Here is a 20,149-nt window from a genome sequence, read left to right on the forward strand (position 1 = left end):
ACGCAATTATATCAATTTCCGTTTTGCGACCGATATCAACCGGAATCGTAATGCACGCGTCCGATTGAACTGTTCAAGAGAAACAGTTTTTCTTGCGAACGAAAGATTGATTAATTATTTATTCTTTTTTTTTTTTTGCAGTTAGTATCTTCCTTTCTATGTATAATCGAGCGGTGTAGAGAAGATGAATATTTTTAGAAAATTGAAGGTAAAGAACATTAATTAAGTATAACTTCGTAAGACTAAAGAAAGAGGGTAAGAAAATTTATTTCATCGATTTATCCATCCGTTATTTTTACTTACTATTATTCTCTATTACTATTACTACTTTTAGATTTATAAGATAAAGATGATATCGATCGCGATAACGCGACTTTGTTTAATTAAAACAATATCGATTTGAATCTTTTTCGCCTAAAATTACCTAATTCCAGAAGAGCAACTTCTGAATGGATAGAATAGTAAAACTTTGTAATCGACATGTTACACAACCGCAACCTTCGGTTCCTGATGTACACAACAGTAAACTAGATTTAATTCGTCTCGGTTGTGGCTGCCCTGGAGAACGTAACGACGTCAGTGCCACTTAAGCCAACTAAGCAATAGCTGCCAATTCGTCTCGGGTTAAACAACTTCCGATTTATTTTCTTTCTTTATGTTTTTTTTTCTTTTTTTTCTTTTTTTTTTCTTTCCCCCTGTCTACGTGTAATGGGAAATAACACTTTGAATCAATCGACGCGGATCACTTTGAATTTTTTTCTTATTTTCTCTTGTTTTTGAAGAAACAGAGACACAGAAGAAGCAACGTAACTAAATAAAATTGATTCAACGATCATCCAATATGATATGATTACATTTGCTTTAAGCGCGTCTATGAAAATTATAAATTTTTTTTTTTTTATTTTTAAGAATGTATTTGAATGAATGTTTCTTGAAGAATACAGTTAAATAGATATATAATGTTTTCGAATATACATCTAATAATCCTTCAATTTGAAATGAATCTCGTTATTATTTATGATTCGCGTTTACACGATTTAATTAATTGGGCTGGAACAAAAAAAAAGTACAAATTTTTTTTTACAAAATAACCTGTTGTACATTCTATTTATTCTGCCTCATTAGCGCCTATCTACTTCTCACTTTTAATCTTAACGCGCACACGATAGAGTGAGCAGAAATCAGATAACATGGATCAATTCTAAGAAATCCTCACACCCTCTTCAATATATGGTCAGCCACGATCCCAAGTTGTGTGGTCATATATTCGAGACACCACATTATAATTGTATTGTATTGCCTTTTTTTGTTGTGAAAAAACCTTAAGTACCGGTGGAAGCGATATAGCCTGGTCGTAAAATCGGTCAAGCGTTATAGTTTATATGTTTGAAGACCGAAACATGTAACTTGAGACGTTTTAGGGGAGATAAGGAGACCTAAGTGCGGCTAGATCAATTGGTGTTATAATTTGACGTTTTAATTTACGATTTCGTTGTGGTTCTTTTTTCTTTTTTTTTTTTTTTTTTTTTTAATTATTACACGCTTATTATCGAAATTAACTTATTAATCTACACGATAGTAAACGATAATAACGGAGTAAAAGAATAAAGGGAATTCAATGATCCCGTGCGATAAATAAAATAGAGAAATAAGGGCAATTTGAAGACGAAGCCTTAAATAAGTTTATTTCGAAGTTACGAACGTGTGGAGCTGGTCGATTTCTTGAATTTCCAAGAAATGGCAGCGAATTTTACACGATCTCGACATGACACGAGACGACACGAGAAGAAACTTGAGGACCGTCGATTCTTGAGAGAGCAACGCGGTAGCAGGGATCGTGCATACGACAGATAAGGCACGGCTCTTAAAATGGAACAAGCACTGGCAGCTTATAATTTTGAGCCACAATGTGTGTTTTACACTGATTGTGTCGATCGAACGCATCGTCTACCTCGTATCCGTTCTCATGGCTGAAACCATGTCGTTGACATTTGATCAAATCCTCAGCGAGGAAAAAAATCAAATTATATTTTTCTAATTTTCGAGTAATATTCAAATACTATCCATCTTTTTAACATATAAGAAAAATCAATCGCGGAATTGACTCGAATTAATTATCTGGAACATTGTTACTTGAATATCGTTGTGATAGATGTTGAATAGATGTTAAAAATTTCTTTTATTATTATACATTAAATTAAAATAGGAAATCTTTGAATATCCAATTTCCTTCTTTACGATCCTTGCAACGTTGCAAGATTTTATTCTACGCGATCGAAAATGATTCGAAACGCAATAAGCGAACGAGAGCGTTAATTAAACGAGATCTACACTTCCTGCGATCGTTTATAAATAACAAAGTGTTACCGCACGAAGGCGCCAATGTGATGTTCGCGATATTATGCGTAGGTGGAGTATGGGAACATCCGTAGGGAGATTCATGGCGTGGAAACGTCTCTGTTTCTCCTCGACATACCTCCTTCTAGTGTGTTTAACGTTTCGAAACATCGTTTCTTTTCGTTTATCTTGTCCCTTCTCGCAATACCTCTAAAATTCATACGAACTTTCTAACTATTGTCTTCTAAAAGTGAAAAATATTTATTTGCTTGTATGCTGATTTTACACGAAAAAAAAAAAAAAAAAAAGTCAATCGTTCTCTAACTATGACGTCGAATAAATACGAATAAATTTCATAGAAAAACTAATAAATAACGTCACGCATGTGTATGCAGAAGAACGACAGAAAAGGAAGCCGGTATATATACATCGTTATTTCGATTTTTAACAAGTATCACGTACAAACAGGATATTTATCATAGTCGTTTTTAAGCTGGAGGCCTCGATACGTCACGTATCACGATCGGTGTTTTGAAGAAACAGGGAAAATAACCAGATAGCCCGTGTAGTTCCTCCCGTGGCCGTCTTTGTGAAGTCGGCATGCACACTTTAAATCGAGGCCTGGTTGAACAGCACGTGGCCGTTTATGGGAGACGCGATGCCCATTGGATGGCAAGCTGGAGAGTCGAGTCACTGGACGTGTGGACGACCCTGACCTTGACTGTTGGACAAGGACAGCAAGACGCAATGTCGTACAGCTCCGTTCACAACAGTATCGCGCAACGAGGAGAGACGACGACTCTGGATCGTCGGCGATTTTAAATGGCAGACGCAACCGAGCTTGACCTACATCGGCCACGATTGATCTGCTCGTTACGAAAGTCGTGAAAGGGGGGCCGAAGTCTTGGGTGAAACGAAGATGATTTTCTCGTTCGAAAATCACTGCGTAGCGCGTATATCAACGTATAGATCCTTTATACGCGTCGAAATCATATTTATATAGAACAGAGTTCCTCGATTCGTTTCCTCGATCCGACAAATATATTTACAAGTATTGGATATAAGCGTGGCGTGGAAAGGTTTTCGAAAAATGAACCTGAAGCGTGGCCGAGGTTGTGAAAGGTACGATAAATCGGTGAACTTGATCCGAGGGACAACACGTTCTCGGGGACGAGAATATTCGTTGTTGGGCGTCGAGGCGCGTGTGAACCGGGTTTGAGAGAGTACACGCGCCACGTTGCACGGCGCGAAAGAGGAGAAACGCGCGCGCCGGGGACGGGTTGGCCGTCGCTGGACATGGTTTGTTTGCATTCCGCGACCATGAAGCGGTCGTCAGTCTTCCATGGAAATTATCGTCGCGCATGGAGCTCGATGCCCTTCGTCTACCAACTTATCTCTCTTTTCCGTTTAACTTATTTTTCCTTCTCCTTCCCGAGATCGTATCTCGTGCGACATCCTTTATAAAATTATAAATATTCGCTCTTTTGATTCGTTCAACGAGTGAATTTGATAAAAATCGATCAGAACATGAAAGAAAGAGATGCAATTTTCGAGTAAAAGAGAACAAAGAAAAATGATATCGTCGCGATTAAAAATAATCATCAACTCTCTTCGTCTAATATGCATTTGCTATCCATACAAGATTCCACATCCAATCTAATCAAACGTCGATGCAAAAAAAAAAAAAAAGAAAAAATTTCCATCCGAACCCTCGAAGCGAGTAGGGTGTATCGGTCTATCTACGAGTCTTGAAAAAGCTTTGAATAATTCACGGTTTCGACAACTCGTTTAGCGCGGCACGTTAACGATAAGACTACGAAATGAATGGTTTAACGGTCGCTGGCACGATTTAAGCAGCGGGTGCTCAAAGAGACACCGTCCTCCTATGTATGTATGCACGCGTGTCGCATTAACTATGCGATCGAATCCGCTCTGCATATTTCCTCATTCGCATGCGATCGCGTACGCGCCTGTGTGTGGGCGTTTTCATTGAAACGGGCCGGCGAATAATGAACTTTAAGTTCTGGCGTGGCGTGTCCTTTCCGCGACAACAAAGGGGAGGAGAGGGGTATTAGCATCGCGCGGAATCGAATTGAAACTCGAATCGCGCTGCTTTCGATCAACGTTTGCTTTCTGCAAATAGAAATTACATATGGAACTTTTACACGAGGAGGGGCACGTGAGCTTTGATTCTTTTTTTTTTTTTTTTTTTTTTTTTTCGTTTCTCACGCAGGAACAATTAATTCCTGTCGCTGTTCTTGTATCGTGCAATAATGCCACGCGCGAGTTTACGAGTGTAGTTTCCAGAGTTTATTTCTGTTGCAAGAGGAATAATAATAAATTGCGCGAGAATACCTACGCGGTTGTTGGAACGGATTGAAAAGTTTACAGGGATATTTTCTGCCGATAAATATGCAGCGGTAAATGTAATAGTGAATTCACAACGTTTGACACGTTCAACATTATTACCACGCGACACTTGACCATTAACTAATAGTAATACATTTCTATAATCATTTATTTTATAATATTTCTTTAACCATTTATTGCTCCTTCTTCTTCTCCATTTTTTTTTTTTTTTTTTTTTTTTAGATAGAATTTAGACTCAACAAATCGAGTTGACTAGTTCCAAATTTTTTGGTAATATTATTAAACAACGAGCTAAGTTACCATTTTTTTCGCATGGAACAACAGAGTTATTTCCACGCATCGAGATTAAAATCGCCGAATGAACCAATGGACTCGTAGCGATGTTGAGAATGGAATGCGCGCGAATGCTTGTCCGAGTGACAAGCCAGAAGAGAAGGAAAGGGAAGGGAAAGAAAAGAAGCGGCCACGCGACGAGTTCCAGATCGGAGACCAGAAAGGGAAGATGGTGTCGGGGAAGGAAGGAAGGAAGGAAGGAAGGAAGAAAGAAAGAATTCGATCGAATGGAAGGGGAAGGGACTTCCTTCTTATTTATGCATTAAAGATGCCAATCGATATCTATCGATATTGCCATTCCAGGGCGGCGCGGCCCGTGTCTCGTTGGCTACAGCCGAAACTTAAACTCCATTTCACCATGGTATTTCAAGTAGTTGCCGAACTCTCGAGAAACTTTAATATCCCACGTCGTGAAAGATTAAAGATTCAAACCGCTACTTGTCATTCCATCGCCACGTTCCACGCGACCACCACCCCCATCGTCGGTCTAGCAGCCGCTTTTCCCGCACCCTTTTCCATCCCTCTTGCTTTCATCTCGAATCCACCGACCGCCCATACGTTCACGTGCCTCTTCCCTATCTCTCCATAACGTTTCGACGGTAAATCGTTTGTACAGACGCAACCCTCTCCCCTTATCCTTATACCCTTTCGTGTATACTCTTAACGCGATTGAGAATCGAGATTTTCGAGACGAGTTCTTTTCACGCTTTGAACCCGGAAACGATTCAACGTGCCATGTTTTTTTTTTTTCTTCTAACAACGCACAAATATTATTCGATAATATTTAAGTTGACGAGATAGAATCGTTCAATTTTATCTTTTATTCTTTTTTTCTTTTTACAGATTAATTGCTTCGTTAGTTAAAAACAAATATATGAAATAATCATTGACAGCATGAAATTGACTTTTGGATCGAGTAAAATGCCAATGAGATAAATCTTATTTTGAAACGTTAGTATTAAGCAACGTTACGTATTATAAATGTCAAAAGATTTGTAAAGTCGTTTTGTCGTAACGGAATGGAACGCGTAGTGGCGCTCCTTTACAAATGATGGATTCAGTTCTGAGAGTCGGGGTATGCGAGATCGAATCCTAGTTTGCAATCGTGGAGGTTCGCGACAAGAAAACTTCACACGATTTCTTGTATCTGAAAAGAACGAGTGTGTATACTTGGATGAAGAGAAAAAAAAAAAAAAAAAACGATAGGCAAGGATATGCGGCAAGGATAGATTTTCGTTAAAATCGAGGATGAAATGATTAACATAACGACGGTGAATTATATGTGTATACATGCATGCTATTATACAAGCATGCGTACATACGGTGATTACACTAATAACATTCCCATGTATGTAGGTAATTTCTATACGTATGTTGAAATTCCTTACTTTTGCTGAGAAAGAACGAATTTTAAAGTATGAGTCATGTTACGTTATAAAATTGCTATTATAACGTTAATCAACTGTTATTATTATTATTATTCGATGATGATTCTGCGCAATTGAAAAAGATACGTCGAATATTTTTCATTCATAAAACATTTCTATAAGAAGGAACGAGCTAATCGCTTTAATTGTAAGTAAAAAAAACTAGGATCGTACGTGTGATATCTGTTTGCTCGAAGATGATATCTCTCTACAAAACTGCATCGTAATGCAGCTAACCATGCCTGAAATATTTGCATACTAATTGTAAGATTGATTACCGATCGCTGTGAAATCTTATTTCCTCTTTAATTCCGGTCATATATCTCTCAAACGAAATTATGAAACATTGGACATTTAACTTGAATAGGATTGGCTTGATCATTATCATCGCGCATGGTTTATGATACAATTGTGCGCGCGTGTAATTGTAATATATATGGAAATTGTAAAACGAATGAATGAATTTGAAAAAAAGAAAAAAAAAAAGAAAGAAAGAAAGAAAGAAAGAAAGAAAGAAACGCTTGTCACAATGCGTGAATTCTATTATAATATATTATGCAAAATGATCAAGTTTTCCAATTATATTTTTTTCATTACGCCTCCTCTTCCCTCCTAAAGTGAAATAAATCTTGTAATAAATGTAAATAACAGAAATACGATAAAATAAACCGTGAGATGTTTAACATCGGATATTCACGAATGATAAATGACTTACAAACAAGCGAGCCATAAGAAATAAATTGCATAGTCATTGCTAAAGAAGCTGTAATTTAGCGCGGACAAGAAACGACACGCTTTATAAGAGATTTTATTCCAGAGATGTTATATTAACACCAGAGAGGCTAATGAAATTTTAAGTAACTAAGCCAATGATTTATTCCTACGATCTAACATTTTGTCAAATCTTTAATTCTTCTAAATCAATCATCAATCATTATATATATATATGATTTCTCCCTTTTTAATAACTATTTTCCACGATTTCTTCGCAAATTCAAACGCAAACAACTCGTTTTTCATCGATTCAATTAAACGAAAAAAAAAAAAAAAAAAACAAATGAACGAATAATCGTGACTCCCATAATCGTTGCGTTTATCACAAGAGAAAACGCTATAACTCGATCCACATGAATTATACACGTTCATTTTCGATGAATCGAAAACGATCGCCGATCAAAGCGGTGATTTAACGAAAGCGTTGAAATAAATGCGACAATGGGAGGAGGAGGAGGGCAGGGGGGAATCGATCCTTTCAAATGTGCGAACGTGCAACGGAGGAAACGGATACGAGCCACTCTCGGACGCGTCTATCCGTTGAATCGCGTGTTCTATTGTCGGTCGGTGAAAAGTTATTTTTAACGTCGATTTTCTAAGAGAGACGACATCGCTCTCCACAGAACGCCACTGACCTCGCCAACCGCCGACTATGGTTCACCGCGAAACTCATATCTGAAACGTCACCTCTTTTCGCTCCGTTCAACTCCTGTTCAGCCTCTCGTTCCTCCGATCGCTTTTATTTCGTCCCCTCGACTCCCTCTCTCTTTTTCTCTCATTTTATGCGCTATATAAGCGTAAGGGTTTGACGTATTTAGATTTTTAATTTTACGGGTATTTTTGAAGCGATTTTAGTTGGGTAAAATGTGAATCGAACAAAGTGGTAATATTTGGAAAGAAGAATGGAAGAATTTCTTTTCCCCCTTTTCCTTGGAATTTCTAGAATTTAAGAAGGGCATGGATTAATAATCAGTTGATTCAATCTTTCCATGCCATCGGTGAATTAATAAAAATTTTCGATTCGAGACGATATTTATGGAGAAGACACACGAGGAAAGGGAAATGCGTGTCAATTTATATCGATTAATCCATTCGATTGCTCTGTTTTTCGTTGTCGATTCGTTCAGAAAACGCATCCACGCTGCGATCACAACCTGAAACATGGTGTGCGCGTGTTGACCCAGTGGCACAGAGTAATCGCGTTTACGTCGAGCAGGCGTGAGAGACTCGACTTCATTGCCTATCGCTTGCCCATAATTACGAGCGAATTATAATAAAAGGCAGGAGGAGATAGCCGATGGTTTTGCTCATTTTCTACGATCGACCGTTCGCATAATTATGCACGAGCGCGGATAGTTACATAAACGCGTTCTTTGTTGTCGAGGGAGGAGAGAGAGAGAGAGAGAGAGAGAGAGAGAGAGAGAGAAAAAGAACGGCAATTAATAGGGCGTATCAAACTCGATGCGTGTTCCCGCTTTGTTTGCTGCGACAGCGTGCAATTTCTCTAGGAGGAGGATCTCTAACGATTCGATTCTATCGAAAATTCTATCTTGGAATTGAATGAAGAAGGCAAAAAGGAAAAAAAAAAAAAATTCTTTTCCTCTTATTCAAGAAATACAAATGGAAAATTTGTAATGGATCGAGACAAATTGTAAGATTCTTCGAGCGTTATTCATCATCACGAATTGGGATAATTATCGTATCGATTCGATAGATAATTACATCGCGATGTAAAATGAAAAAAATCACGATCATAAAAGGAGGAGGAGAAAAATTACAACGTGGATAATTTTCGTGTGCGGAGAAAGGAAGAAAATAAGCGATTAGAATCGATCGAGGGAAGAAAGAGGAACGAGTGTTGACGAGTAAACAAGGTACACTGTTCTCGTACACATCGCTTGATAATTTACTGTAATTACAGTTGTTTCGATAAGCATCGATGTAACGTTTACATTGTTCCCACTTGTACGACTTTGATCCGAAGAAAATCGTCTATGATTAAGTCGAGAAACGAAACAACCGTCGTGCCATATTTTCTCTGACAATGGCTGGTAATCATATTTCTTGCAAATCGATTAGTACGTGAATGATGGTTTATTAACGAAATCATTTGTAACTCGTGTCAATACTTCAATCAATGTATTCAGTGTCGATATCTGCAATGCTGATACACGCATAAACTTTGCATAGTTTTATTTACAAATTGAAGCTATATTCGAATATCAATCACGAGATGATGATGATAATAATAATAATAATTTATGAACAATTTAATAATTACATGATAATTAAAATATGAATCTGATCAAGAGATAATCGATGATAATTATAATATTTCTTCGCGTTATTCTTATTCGTATTTTCTTTTTTTCAAAAAGTAACTATCGATACAAATAAAAATATATACGCGACGAATCGAACACGACGTCGAATATATATGAGCATATCATATTAAAATTTTTTCTCTCCCTCTCCCCGATGAATAAACGAAACCCTTCGATTCCTCCATCGTCATTCTCATAATCCACGATCGATTGTTCTCGATCCTCCTCCATACCATGGATTATATAAAAAGCCGGGGTAATTAGAGCACCGAAGACTCGCTCATTAGCCGTAAAAAACGCACGCCGATAAAGGAAGCACGATGATGCCCGGCGTGTGGGGATTCGTCGCGATCCAACGACCAATGTGTGTGTACGTACACAGACTAAGCGCGCGCACACAGTCCAAGTCCGCTCATTGAAAAGCTTCTCGCGGTGCATTCTTGTGACCAGATGCACACCGATACCCCCACCCGATTCGAAAGATCCGTCAATACGGCGAATCTGAAAAACCGTGGGTCCTCCCCCCCCGTCATTCATCGCGGCCGTAGACACAGGCTCCTCAGTCGATAATGAGGCAAAAGATGGCGGAACGTTGCCGCGGCACGGTGGGGCGAAGGGTAGAAACGTTCCCATTTTTCTTTCTCCCGCTTACCACCCACTGCTGGCGAAGTTCAGGTTGTAATTGTAACGGAACCATTAAAAGCTGCGACAGAATCCTCTGGCAAATATTAGGTATGGCCTCGATCGTAACTGATGGTGGTGGTCGTGATAATAAAAAAGTATTGTGGTAGCAGCAGTAGTAGTAGTAGTAGTAGTAGTGATAGTAGTAATAGTAGTAGTAGTAGTAGTAACGTCTCGTACGCGCGGTAGTAATACGAATAGTAGTAGTAGGTGGTGGCCGAAGCAGAATCGAGGGAGGAGGGGGTTTGAGAGGGAGTGCAAGACTGGGTAGGTGGTGGATGGTCGGAGGGAATGAGTGAGCAAGGGGTGGAGGTAAGAGTGGAGAGGGGGAGGAGAGTGCAGGCTCGGTCTGGTCGCGCTAGGTCGGTTCTCTGGTTGCAGCACTCCGGTAATGAATGGTGCATCGCGCGCGGGGCAACGCCCTGTCAGCCAGCTGACTGAAATGAACCGAATCGAACCGAGTCGCGCCGAATCGTACCGAGCTCGCGATGCATGCTGAGCGCGCGCTAACCTCACCCCGATATCTTTCGCTGGAAAATCTCGATATTTTCCCCTCCTTTGTATCACTCGAAAGTTGATTATATCATCACCGCCACAAGATCGTCCGATGCTTCTGTGTTTCAGGATTTTGATTCCGATACGTCTAACTTTTAACGTTTTAAATTAATTAAGCGATTAATGGCACGGTTAATGGAGAAGATAGAGAAAGTTTCGTGTTAATTTTCGTTTTTTATAACTTTTTATAATATTACTTTATCGTGCATTTCTTCTTCTATAGAATTTTTCCAAGATTTTATCGATGCTTGTTTCGACCCCTTTTCGAGTCAATATTAATTTCACAATAAAAGGGAAAGCTAGAGATTCTGATATCTGGATGGATATCATCACGTTTTACTATTCGACAGGATGAATTCGCGAGTTTGTGCAACGAGAAAAAAGCGGACAGAGGATTCGCGCTAGTCATCCCCAATAAACTGTTCGCTCGACCCGATTTCACGTTTACACACACGGACGAGCGTGCGAACGCTCACACACACACACACACACACACACAGGCTTATAGAGAAACGTACACGTCGATCTGTTCGTCCCCCTCCCCTTTTTACTAGATAAGAGAACTTGATTCTCGAAACTGTGCCGACCCGTAAATGGGCCACTTGCAAAAGCACGGGGAACAAACCATGAACCGACAAAGATGGGACAGTACGCGTAAACTTGGATAATTTCGTTTCACAATCGGGCAGAACTAGAACTTGGTGTAGTGACAGAACTGCCTTAGCGAATCGATCTCACCTTCGAGTAGACGGCTTTAAAACTTTAATACGTAATTTCGTTGCAAAGATGTTGTTCTAGATCACTCTTTGAACATACCTGTAACAAAAAAGAGAAAATACGAATTGAATGAATATATCGCGCGAGTACAATAGTAGAATACGATTTAAAAGGAAATAATCCGTTCCATCATCTTGTCTATTCTACTTTCAATTAACTACTTACAACAACTACAACAAAATCTCGAACTCGTTCGAATTTAAAAATTTCTAATTCTAGTTTCAATATCATTTTCTACGTACGTGTACGTGAAAAAAACGATCGATCGATCGTCGTAAATTTTAATCGGAAAGAGGCAGGAAAAAGAGAACCACACGAATAAAAATCATTTCGTGGAGAACACGGATAGGGGGAGGAGCGGTTTGTCGCCCTAGGTAAGAGGGTTGAACCCGCGCATCGAGGCAATGAACTCGCCGGAGGCCAGTCGATGCGTGCAGCATCCGCAAGAAGGGGTTATTTGGTTTCGGTGCCCCTCAGCCAGGGTGAGTTCCAGAAGCCCGCTGCTGCGCTCGACACGGGATAACCGAGGGCATGACGTCACGCTTGCAGCGCGCGAGAGAAAAGGGTGAAGCGAGCGATTAAAAGAAAGATGACCAGCTGCGGAGAGTGGTAGAGCCTCTGGCAGGTACATAACGAGAACGAGCATAAAAAGACAAAGAGGATGAACACGGAAGAAAGATACGTATGAGAGAGAAAAAGAGAGAGAGAGAGAGAGAGTGGCTGGTGGAGGCGTGGCGAGATGAAAAGATCCCGGGAAAACTGCAAGGAATGAAAGTATGAAACGGAGAAAGAAGCGAGAATGAAATAAACGTTTAATAAATGTAAATCCCCACGTGTGACGATAAAGAAAACGAGCGATACACGAAATATAAAGAAAATCTGAAAGATACGATGATCGATAAAATTGCTAGCAACGAATGAAAAACGAGAGAAAAAGAAAAGCGATAGCGCGTGTATGCGCAGCGAGGAAAGATGAGAAGGATGAAAGAAAAGAAAAAAAAAAAAAAAAGGAAAAGCTGTCGAGTAGAAAACGGAAATGAAAAGAGAATGAGAGTAGCGTAGAGAGAGCAGAAGAGGAAGAGGAAGAGAGGAGGAGAAGAGGGAAGCACAGGGGGTGTAGGAGCGGCGTAGTAGAAAGGAGCGTTGCCCGGGCGAGTGGGATATCGAGCGACGTCCGGCGTCGGGACGCCGACCCACGCAAACCGTGACGTCACGCGACGCGTCAGCTGCTGCTTCCGCGCAGAGCAAACCGTGCGCCCAGCTTTGTGGACCCCACCAGCTTCTCCCGTCTTCCCGGATCTTCTCCGCGCCGGGTCTTCCTCATTCTGTTTGCACGGACGAAAACGTGCTCGCCACATGCGGCTTCGTTTATGTATGCGGCCATGCTAAAACGCGTATTTTTATTTTCTCCTTTTTCTTCTTTCGTCTTCTTTCCACGTTTTATATACCAGAGTATGGACTGAAGGAGATATGTGATATGCTCGTCTTTTTCTTTTTCTTTTTTTTCTTTTTTCGAAACTCGATACATTTAATAGAGCCTTTTTTTTTTTTTTTTTTTATTGTTATTCCGTCCGAGCAGCTTATTCGAGGATTTCAACATTTTATTTATTCGGCCTCTTTCTACCGGATGTTGTATTCTGGATGAAAGGAGTTGTCGGTTTCACAAGGAGTTGTTGTAACTTATTGAGAAGTTCGATAATTTGAGGATGAATTTGTCGAGATGAAACGACGTTTGAAAAAATCATTCAGTTCGTCTACCTTGGTATTATTATTTTTTACACCATAGATGGAACGGAAAAATTGTACCATTAATTTTAACGGTTTAATTTTTTTCTTTTTTTATTTTAAGATTGATTTATACGAGATACAAAATTTGATTTATTCAACGGTGATGAAATTTCAATTCTTCTTTAATATTTTATCGCGAAACACGAAATAAAATTACCGTTGAATAATCGATACTTTTTCACCGTGAATCACTCAGCCCATACAATTCACAATTTCGATTTGGCGTTTCATTTGTAAAAGCGATATTTATTACCGGATTTAAATTTTATATCAGAGCTGACTCATGCATATAGTAATTAATAATACTTATATACGTCTGTATGACGTAAAAGATACGCCACGATTTTTCTCTTTCCCCCCTCCCCCACCAATATTAATCTTATTTCAGAAAAATCTTACACATCTATCCTCTGAATCTTAATCAAAAATCTTCACCACACGCGCACAACTCCATTAATATTTCATCTCTACTCCAAACCGTTCGAAATACAGTCGTCACAACGTACATCGACATCGACGTTGCAACGATCAACCGGATTCCAAGTCGCGTGTTTAACCTCCGATACATCCTCGATACACGCGCATTATATCTCGATACACGCATACGTATCCTCTCATATCCACTCGATTGCGATTTCCCGCCGTTTTAGCGGTGGCAGGGACAGGAAACGGATGACGTAGCGGCCGTCTGGCTCGACCCGGAAGTGGAATGCCGCGGAGAGAATGAGACGAACGAGAAAGAGAAAGAGAGAGAGAGAGAGAGAGAGAGAAAAAGAGAAGTCATTGTCTATGAATTCCTGGCGGCCTTCCGCCTGGGCGTATCTCCGCGATCGGATCGACTGCCTACGATCGGTCGCGTACGTCTATCCGGTACGCGACTACTTTCACGTACAGAACGTGCGCGTGCAACGATTCGAAATTCCAATCTCTGCCTCTGGATAAAAAAAAAAAAAAAGTCCACCCACGCGTCACATTTACCAGCGCGACATCCAGTGTTCCCCCGGATCCGATACGGCTTCTCTCGGGACCTCAGACTCGCTCGTATATAATCGGTAACCTTGAATGCAACGAAAGATCACGCTAAATATATATATTTTATGAATGAATCTCAATAACTTAATCTTTAATAACTTTCAAAAAACACATTCAAAGGGATGAATTCTGGATGTACAACATTCACGACGATCCAGCGATCCAGAACGCTGTACGTCCTGGAAGAACGATAACGAAACGGGGGGGTGGGAAAAGAAACGAAAATGAGGAGACGTACGAAAGAGAAGGAAAAGAAGTATGTTTATCCACCTAAATAAACCTGGCTAGAAACGTTAAATCTACCATTCGGAGGAAAATCATCGGTTTGCATAGTGGAGACGGTACTCGAATCCGGACGAGGCTTACGACGTAGAATGTACGTGGATCGACGCAAATCGGCTTTCTACCGTGGCAGCTCCTAACCAGCCGAGTGCTTTGAGTGCTTTGAGCGACGTGGCGCACACACTGGGAACACGAAGAGAATCTATACACGCACGCACGCACACACACGCACGATCTCCTCTCCTTCGTACGCACGAGTACAGTGGCCAAGCTCGAAACAGACGGGTCCGCAAAGTACGCCAATTGGCTAACGCGATAAATGAGTAGAATAAAACGAATTGGCCGTACGATAGGTTAGGAGCATCAGCCGGTCGGGCAGGCAAGCAGGCAGGCAAGGCAGGCAAGGCAAGGCAGGCCGTTCGTTCGTTCGTTCGTTCGGCTTCCTGTGACGCATCCGATTGAACGAGCAAAGAGACGCAGTACGCGGCAACACAACTCGCCTGGTACCACCAGACACTGACGGCTCTCTTTCACGTGTTTCGCGTCCCCGCGCGCCCACGTGGGTGGCACGGATAAAGCACGCCCATGACGAAACTCATTATCGGGGATCGATCGAATGATTCATCGCCACGTACCACTAACCTTCCGCTTCCTGATTTTACCTGTAATTAGAACGGCCGTGCTAGAAACCCACACGACGATCCCCTGTTTCGCGACCAGAGAGGAAAAGGAGGAGAGGGACGATTCTTAAAACGAAATGCTAACGGGACGACGAGAGTAGAGCGACCGACACAAGCGGTCTCGCCGAGAGTCGCGTGGGATTCTCTTCTACTCTTCTGTCTTTCCGTTCCTTTCACGAGGTTTTAAACGCGGTTGCTGGGAACGGTGATTGACTCGAGAATTTTTCGAGAGTATCGGTTGTTGTCGGTTAGTTTTTTAATTAATCAACTCGAAAATAGAGGGGGGAATAGAGTTGGTGGCGAGAATTAGGTCTTGATTGCGCAAAGAAATTTCGAAAAATGGAAATATACATGACGAGGAAGGAAAGTTTGTTTGTAAATAATCGTGATTGATTTATGGCGGTCGAGGTAGATTGGCGTGGCTGTTGAGTTCGCTGTCATGGAACTTCCTACGTGTTTGCGTATTTGGTTTAGCTGATTATAGAATCGCGTAGGATTTCCGTACGGTTATACGGATAAAGATTTCAATTATTTCAACGAGGTTAATACATCATTTGGATAGGCACGTTTGCAATTTTTCCGATCCGCGTTTAAAAACGCAGAAATTTCGTGCATTTCGTGCAGGGATAATACATCGGTCGGCATAATCAGGGGATAATCGCGTAACTCGAACCGATCAATCCAATCCCGCGATGTAAATTGAAAATTTTTACGCGTTAATACGTTCGATCGGCTTCGAGTTTTGTATACAGTTATTTCACGGTGAACTAGGGATGGAATCGCGAATATTTCAATATTAAATATTTCCTTTCCAACCTAACGTTTATATCACACTTATATTTAATCGAAATCATACACGATTAATCCCCAGAAAAGTAATTACAGTTTTACTAGCGCAAGAATCCGACATTCTCGTTAGAACGTCCCTCTTATCTAAACCCACGATCACTTTTTCTCAAATATAAAGAAAATGTAAAGGAACTTTACCATTCTCTTATATCCAATGAAAAATCGAAAAGCATCGGTCTATTAGCTTCGTTAAATCATTCCACGATCTTTCGAAAGTACGAAGGGACGAGCCAGTTCGAAACGGGGCGAAATTCAATCATCGTGGACCGCGTCGTGGAGCGCATTAGGCGAGCGATGAATTGCAAATCGTTGCGCGAAAGCTCGGCTCAGCGTGTCAAAAGTCAACGACCTTTCGGCTTACTCCAGTGACCAAAGTAGCGACACACCGGCGAACACCGAGTATATGCAAAGCACGAAGGAAAAACGAGCGTTGCGGATAATGCCGCGGATCATGCATGGACATTCTTTTCTCCCTCTCTCAATTTCTCTTTGTTGTCGTGGCGAAGTAGTCGTCGACGACTCTCCGCCGAGGCTTTTCAGCCTGTCCCGTAACGGCCGTTTCAAGCTTTACGCTTCGTCGAGCAATCCACCGAATCGATCGACGAGAGACGCCGTCCCCCCCCTCGTAACGCGTGCTATCGCTTTCTTGTCGATACCAGGCAACGGATTATCGCTGTTGGTATCGCGAAAACGAGAAAATGGGAAGAAACAAGCAGCTACCGGGGAGAGAGGGAAAGGAAGGATCGACCGTGGTGGTGCGCGGCCGTAGACGTACGAGGAAGAAGAAGAACCGGCGGCGGCGATCTATTCATAGATCGTCGAACGTGAAAGAATGCGAAGAGGTATGGAAATCCATGGGCAGAGGCCGTGGAGAAGAGGCTTTTGGACTCGTTCGAGGCCAATTTCAAATTCTCGTTGCGCTTGTTCAATGTACATATTGGCGAAGTACGAATGTGAAAGAAGAAGATAAATAAGCATTGAGGTACGAAGGTGGACGAAAGGAGTATTTGTCGTAGCTTCGTGATAAGTTTAGCTTCGTTCCGTTTTTCGTGTTGCCAGTTTTCGTTTCCAGTATTATAATAATAATAAGTAGAAACAAATTGAACGTACGAAAATTTGAATAATATCGTGTTAGGAATTGAGAGTATTTTTAGCAAGAGGATCAAACTTTTGCTAAGATTTATAATTTCTCACTGTTTCCAGATTACCCGTTTTAAGGACGAACACGAGACGGAGCACGCTTGTTTCGGGGATAAATAAATCGATCTTGGCAAAGTTCTCGAGCTCGTGGAAAAATGCTGGACACCGAGTGGATCCCTCTCGGCTGGATCCCGAAGGAGGAGGAAAAGGTCGAAAACGGCGATGGCCGTTAATCAATGTCATCCAGCGCGTACGCTGGAATCTACAAATGCATCGAGGTCACGATATCCAACGAATCTAATCACGAACTTGACTCGATGGGAATACGGAAGGTTTCTCGGAAGCGGATTAAACTGCCCCCTATGATCTTCCACGAATAGATTCGTCAGTTGGAAGAGCCGAAGATCATCTTTAAGAATCTAATACAATCTTTGTTTCATTCAAATATTTTACGAATAAAAAAGATTCGTATCGCCAAAATTTCTCCGATATTTTCTCCTGTCCTGTTGATATTCAAATTACGACAAGCAATTTATTTCCTCGTCATATTTTTCTTTCTAAAATCTCAAGCAATTCTCAAGCATTTATTTCTCCATCGATTTATTCGTAACTCCTTACATTTCAAATTCTTTTCACATCACCCCAATTACACTGGATCGCATCGAATGTAATCGCTTGTAATGATATATCTATGTTACTTTCAGCGAGAAGTAAACGAAGTTCTTCTATCGTGGAAGAGCAAACGATGCGATAGATCTCGCTGCAATCTCTCTCTCCCTCTCTCTCCCGTAATTCCACGGAGATAGAAATCCTTTCGCCGAGATCTTAAACCGCCATTGGTCGCGGTCGATGGCTGCGGAAAAACGGCGGCCGCGCACCGCCGAGTGAAACTGCATTCTTGTCAAGTACGTTTGCGGCGATCGGTAACCGATCATTATTCCACACAAGGTGAACCGGCACACGCTTTTCCAGGAAATGGCCGCGCGCCTCGACTCGCTTCGATAATTCGTCAACGCGAATATGAATATTTTTAATGACGCCGGGGTGTCGGCGTCCGGTGTCTATTTTCAGCCGGCTCCCGAGAAAATGTTTCGCGCCGCTGGGGGAAAAATAATAACGTTGCTGATGGAACCAACGTTTCATTTTAATATGCAAACTTTTCCACGTAACGTTTCAAATATATTTATGTCGTCCGCGTGACGAAAAATCATTCTCCGTGATCGACCGTCTATATCGATACGATGATTGTTAATCGAGATGAAATATTAACGGGAGCTATGATGTTTCCAAAAAATTGTTTTAACATAATAATAAGCGAGTGAAATTTTCAAAAAAATAAAATATACATGTATATGTATTTATTCAATCTTCGCGATTCAACGCGAGACACGACAAGAATTTACGCAAACATCGAAGTGTGCCGAGGTGCGCCGACATGGAAGGCTATCTTTATAAATTTCCCGTAAAAGTGCGTGCTCGCTCGATGAAAAAGTTAATTGGCCGGCTGGGATATATTTAGAAATCAATCGAAAGTGCGAGTGCTCCTTACGAGTCTCCGCGCTAACTGCTACATGCACACCAGTGCTACGTATCTATCGGTCACGTGTCCCCGTGTAAATACTCACGAAGAATGGAGAAAGAGGAGGAGGAGGAGGAGGAGGAGAGATCCTGTCCAAAGCCGTGGCCTGGAAACCAGCCGCGATAGAAAACGGGAGCGACGCGGTAGGCTGCGCGAGAGAGGAGAGATTGATCGAGAGAGAAAGAGAGATCGTTGCTATGAATAGGGGAGATAAATAGACAAAGCGTGGCGAGACGGGTGGCGGAGAGGAGAGAAGAATGAAAGAAAGAAAGACAGGTAGGAACGGCGCGAGGTGTTGCAAACAGAACAGTCAAGGTTCACGGGAGAGGTATGCGGATCTGAAAAGCCGATAGAGGCAAACGAGCGAGGCGAGCTTTCGAGGGAGTATTATGCGCACGAGATGGACATGCGTCTCGAGTATTGGAGTACTGTGTACCTTGTGAAACGAACGTTTGCTTTGGAATAAGAGTATTTTCGTTTTTCTCTCTTTCTATTTTTCTTTTGGCCTCTGGTCGCCTGGTTTTTCATTTTCTTGCTGCGAAGGAGGACGATGCGAATCGGCGGATTTTATTCTATTTAGGAAAAGCGCTGTGTATACTTTCTTAATTATACCATTTAATTCTGGAAGTGACGAGGAGGATATTAGACAAATGGATTATTCCGTTGAAATTTTCAATCGATTCTGAAGAAAATAGATTCATAAATTCACGTAGATTTAATTAAAAATATATTTCCTATCATTCGATATTAGTTACTTTTCTCGCTCCCGTTCGATTTCTTTTATTATTGTTTTTCCCTCGACCGACTCAACCTTGAGTTTCTTTTTTCTCACACGTTTTTTATATCACGCGTCGTATATCGCAAATCAGTGATTTCAGTGGCGAGCAGTTAATTCGATTCGAGCCACGTTCGTTTTATTTCGTTCTCTAAGTCGATCGGCCGGACACGCACCATTGGATCCGAACGCGAGAACGAGAGAGATTTCGTGGACAACGACGACGTGTTGCAAGCACGAAAAAAATTGCACGGCCGACGAAGCGAGGTGTCGGTCTAATTGTTTCAATTCTGACGCGTCTGAGACCGCGTAGCTTAAGAGGAAGTCGTTCGAACATCGTTACGAAATATCCGAAAGTTCTCGAACTGTCTCTTTATAGATTATCTATTTAATAGAAGAATTTAAATAATCCTCTACGACTTTTCGTTCGGTTAATGCAAGTTTAC

The 20,149-nt window shown here is 41.3% G+C and overlaps 1 protein-coding gene and 1 long non-coding RNA gene across 4 annotated transcripts in view; one reads left to right on the forward strand and one right to left on the reverse strand.

The window, feature by feature from the left end:
• Window positions 1-20,149, reverse strand: part of crp (transcription factor cropped) — a 139,469-nt gene that overhangs the window by 14,862 nt on the left and 104,458 nt on the right. The window lies entirely within an intron of this gene.
• LOC147656706 (uncharacterized) lies at window positions 16,869-17,829 on the forward strand. Its single transcript, XR_015293718.1, has 2 exons — window positions 16,869-17,191; window positions 17,413-17,829. It is a non-coding gene; the product is annotated as an uncharacterized LOC147656706 (long non-coding RNA).

This window comes from Apis florea, unplaced genomic scaffold, assembly GCF_048593485.1.
Source record: "Apis florea isolate Af1SG1 unplaced genomic scaffold, ASM4859348v1 contig_3496_pilon, whole genome shotgun sequence".
In the NCBI taxonomy this organism is placed as follows: Eukaryota; Metazoa; Arthropoda; class Insecta; order Hymenoptera; family Apidae; genus Apis; species Apis florea.